We start from the raw sequence: 5,320 nt of genomic DNA on the forward strand, positions 1-5,320 counted from the left end.
ACATTTTAGAAAAGTTGTTGCGCTCGTGGGAGCGTATCTTGTAGCTATTTTGGGCATTTTTACTTAGTTTTTATCATTGAATCTTTGTATTTAGCTTAGCAATTAATTAATATGTGTTCATCTTCATCTATTTCTCTATTTTTCTCTCCAAGTATGAGTAGCTAGACCCATTACCTAGGGTTGTGGCTCAACCCTAGTGTGGGTAATTGATGGGTGTTGCAATTTAGGGCTAGATTGACTATGAGTGTTTTCTATTTGGGTCAATTTCATGGTTTAATTACTGAATTAGTGGTTGCAAACACTAGTTTGTGGTAAGTTGACTTGGGCTCTTCTTGAGAAAGAGAGCCTAAGTCTCCAAAATTGATCCAACAAAGAATTGGGATGGACTCAAGATAATTGATAGTCCCAATTAAAGGGTTAAACCTCGAGAGAGTAATACCCGACTTGAACCCTAGTTTCTTGAGCAAATATGCATACCCAATTGGTCTTGAGAAAGTCAATTAGGCAAAATCATTCTTTCTACCGAGAGGTTTGAGAGTGGGTAATATCGAGCAACGGTTATAACATATTCCCCAATCATGTCAATCGTGTCTTAGATGCAATTACCCGTCAATTGGCCACCTAGGTGAAAGTTACTACCCTAGTGCCTTTTAGAATATTTGAACAACTTGTAGCATTTTACTCTTAGCTTAATCTAGTTGCAATTATAATTTGTAGTTTGATAATAGTAGAATTATAAAAGAAAACCCAAAAATGAATAGAAGTGCAATTTGGAACCAATACGCAATCCCAACCTAAATAGATACTCAACTCCCTTTCTAGCTATTTGTGGAAATTGATCCCGACCCAAAATCGAGTAAAAGCTATTGCGACCCTCTCTCGCTACTTTTTAGTAGTGTGGGGTAGGTTGCGATCACTTTTTGGCACCGTTGCAGGGGAATTCTGAACCCCACCCCTGTGCGGACCGCAATCAATTTTGTGCGGTCCGCACTGACCCTTGTGCGGCCGCACTCCATTTTATGTGGTTCGCATTAGGCTATTTTCTGCAACTGTCTGCAATTCTTCATGCCTGATTTGCAACTCATTCTGTAATACTGCTTTCAAAACTGCTGCAATGATATTGTCAAGTTCATTTGATTGTGCTTGCAGGCTATGGTTAAACAACGAGGAAAAGGCTCGAAAGAACCCGGCAGAGGTGAATCCTTCTGAGGTGGAAAGTAGAAAATGGTACGACTCACTGCCCAAGCGAGGCAAAACATCAAGAATATGAGAAAGGCCATAAATGCAGTTGTTAGGGCCATTGACATGTCAGGGAGTGAGTATGAGCCCTCCTGGGAAATCTCTTCGGATTCTATACCTGAATACATCCCTGATTGGCCGGGGAGGTATCGATTGAGAGACACTCCTCCACCATTACCCACTGCCCAAGAACCAACTGATGTTTCTTCTGGGTCGTCTGAGGGCTCAGCAGCCGATAGTGGGGAATACTCCACCTCTCCCACAACTTCGTTATCCGGGGAGGGTGCAGAAGGAGGTGAGGAGGAAGTATGAGGAAATGAGGAGGTAGCTGAAGGAGGTGAGCCTCAGGTGGGAGGCGTTGCTAGAACTAGGAAGATCGAAGCTTGGGAGGATAAGTTTGTAAGTGAAGTGGCATACCATAAGTTTAGGGAGTTGTGGCCGGTGAGAAAACTGATCCCGGAGAGGAGCTTCATAGATAGAGACCTATTACCACACAACCCCGACGTGCAAAGACAGTTTAGAACTAGAGTGGGCTGGGAGCATTTCATGAATGACTGTGTAGATGCCAATGAACAATTGGTCAAGGAGTTTTATTACAATGTAGACCACATAAAAAAGGGCTCCGAAGTGACCAAGGTTCGAAACTTGAAGGTGCTATTTGATGGGAAGTCGATAAATGGGTATCTGGGATTCAATAAGGAGGATGAGACATTGTATATAGTGAAGTTGGAAATGGGTGAGGAGGTCCGTCCATGGCTAGCACAGTACCTGGCAATCCCAGGTACCGTCCCTGATTGGTTGACTGTTGGAGTCAAAATATTGAGAATGAGTTTGAACTTTGAGGTGAGGGGATGGGAGACTTTTGTTTGCAGCCGGTTGGACCCTACCACTCATGACAACACCCTCCCTCTCCACCGGGCTGTGTTAGTGGCTTCTATCATGGCAGGGTACCCCATCAACGTGGGGAATGTGATGTCCCGGATTATCACTATAGTGGGAGCGGTGCATGACCGGAACTACCCTTTCCCCAGCTTCCTCACAATGTACTTTCGGGACTTGGAGGTGGACAAGAGACCCTATGACATCAAGGTCAAGGCGACAACCCCATTTTCTTGGTATAGCATGAAGGGGGATGACAACCCCAAGAGCAAGAACTACAAAGCTCCTACTTCTTCTCCAACTGGCCTGTCTGAAGAGCCAATTGTGGTAGAGGTCCCTGCTGAGCCTACCTCCACTCTTGCTGACATCCCTCCCGGACCTTCCACATCCACAGTTATTCCTGCCGGTCCATCCACATCAGCAGGCTCGGAGATCCCATCTTCCCGAGCCCATCCTATTACTTCCCACCGTCTGAGCTAGGCACTTTTGAGTATCAACAACTGGATGCAGTCTGCCTTATCCAAGTTGTCCATCTTGACTACCACTGTAGAGGCTCAGTCGGTTCCCCCAGCTCCACAGATGCCACAGTCGATAGAGGATGCGCTCAATGAGATACTTAACAATCAGAAGAAGATCCTCGACCCTCAGGTTGCGCCCTCAAAGGCAGTTGATTCACATAGCAAGGCTCTCAAGGAGCTTGCTCGGGAGCACAAGAAGCCGCGAAAGACACAGGCCTCCAAGGAGTCCGTGAAGGAGCTGCATGCAGATGTTGACAGACTGAAGGCAGATCAGCTGCCTTTAGACTTATTGCTCAAGGACCCAGTCCCAGTAGCTCAGCCACAACAAGAGCAGACAAAGAGGCCTCCGAAGAGGAGGAGGATGATTCCTAGAGCTGATGATGATATCATCCAGTTGGCAGACCCACCAGAGACTTCCTCCAGTCAGCCACAGGATGTACTAGTTCCAGAGCCTGTCGAGTTCCAGGCCCAGGTCCTAGTAGCAGAGGAGCAGACTACCGGGAACCAGTCTGAGGTTCCCAAACACACAGAGGACCCAGGGACCACTCATGATCCTATGCAGACAGACAAGGCTTAGGGAGTCTTCTATATCCTTTTTCCTCTTATCCTTTTGATGCTTTATTTAGACTAGTTGGCATTGGAGACAATGCCAGCTTTCATTTAAGGGGGTAGGCCCTACATTTTGGATGACTGTATATATATTGATACATTTTTATTCTTTCTTGATTTTTCATCTTTGATTTGTATATAATTTGATATTTAGTTACATTATCGCATTTTTATTTTACTTTGGGTTTGTATATAAAGTTACGTTTTATTGTACATATTCATCCCATCTATTGTATATTCAAATCCCCTCTTGTATATATTCATTCTATTTTCCGAAGAATTTTTCGTTTTTAGCTTTTTATTTATGTTCGTAGCTTTTTATTTTGTTTTGGACGTTTTCAATAAGCCTTTGGTTTCTTAATGCCACGGTTCTTTCCAAAGGTGGAGTGTTGTGTGAACCGGGTGGCTCTTTCCAATGATGGATGGCGTGAAAACCTTCTTAAGGATTTGAGTTCATTTTTCTTTTTTGTTTTTAATAGTTAGTAGTTAAGGGCGCCTCAAGCAAAGCTTCAACTGGGCCTAACACATTTGCCTTTCATCTCATGGTCAAAAATAAATTGTTGTGTTTAGGATGGTGAAAGTCGTGGCCTTGAGACTCTTGTGTTGACCGATAATCATCAAGTGGTTTTTAGGGACCATTGTGTGCTCAAATCGTATCTAAGGTCGTTGTGGGTCCCCGACTCTATATTTTTAGCAATCCCTAAGCTTGTGTGGTGTGTAATTGAATTGCACGTCCAAGTCATGAGCCATTGGTCTAGAACTTGCCCTGAATGTTTGTTGAGGCAAAATCATAAGTGAATGTTGACTTGAGGCATGATTATAGGCTCTCCTTGATCCAAATGATAGTTTGAACAATTCCATGGCCTACCAATGATATGATCCCTAGTTAACCCTTTTGAGCCTTAGACCTTTTTCTTTCAAAACCAATGATACAAGCCTATACCCGTTCTAAAAGATATCCTCTCTTGGCACCCGCTCTTTCCTTTAGCACATGGCAAAAGTATAAGTTTGGGGGAAGAGATGAGGATTGCAACAAAGTGGTAAAAGGGCACCAAAATGAAGAAAAGGAAAGACAATGAAAAAGAAGTAAATCAAAAAGACAAAAAGAATGTTCAAAGTGAAAAATAATAAGAAGGGATTCAAGAAAAAAGCAAAGAATGAAAGGTGTGGAAAGTTGAGAAAGTAGAAAAAGGTTTGAAATGCATAAGATAGAGTGATAGTATGTCTCTCTAACCCCTTAGAAAGAAGTGAAATGACTCAAAGAGTCAAGAGAATGTGTGTCAAATGAATCAAAAGAAGTGCTTAAGGGAAGATGGAACTTACTTAGACCAAAACATGTCCTATCCTGAACCAAAAGCCTTCACAATATCTCCACAAAAGCCCTATATGATCTTGAGTTGAATGAAGCTTACATTAGCGGATACTCACATAAGGGACAAACATATGGTACTTAGAGATGGACTTGTGACTTTTTCTTGAGAGAGATGAGTGAATTTCCATTAGCCTCATTTAGCGTGCTAATATTCTAAAGGTGAGGTTCGCTTAGGGAGAGTTGAGGATGTGTGAGTTTGGGCTCCACAATGACCAAAGTAATTGAGAGAGTTCTTTAATGTGTTGAGTCAACTCTTGAAGCTCTCGTGTCGCACTTGATCCATGATTTTTCAAAGGTTAAATGTTGTTAATGACTCATTCGTATTGAGGGCAATTGTTAGTCCCAATTGATGCTAGTGAGGTTGCTTTAGGATATCTGAAAATTTCTTGGATTTTCCCTTAAGGGGTGGGTCTTATTTTGTTTGCTTGAGGACAAGCAAAAGCTTAAGTTTGGGGGAGTTGATAACTAAGGATTTTGACGTATTTTATACTCCTTCTTGCTTACACTTTGATTATAAATTCATACAAAATAGTCCCAAAAGGCTCATAAGTTGTGCTTGATTGCAGGTTTGATTAATAAAGTGACAAGATGTCAAAGATTAGCTCAGAAAAAGTGAAACTTGGACAAGTACCAAAAACAAGACAAACTCAGAAAAAAATAGGCCTAGTGCAGCCGCACTACACTTTGTGCGGTCCGCACTAGG

This window comes from Nicotiana sylvestris, chromosome 1 (genome assembly GCF_000393655.2).
Source record: "Nicotiana sylvestris chromosome 1, ASM39365v2, whole genome shotgun sequence".
Classification (NCBI taxonomy): domain Eukaryota; kingdom Viridiplantae; phylum Streptophyta; class Magnoliopsida; order Solanales; family Solanaceae; genus Nicotiana; species Nicotiana sylvestris.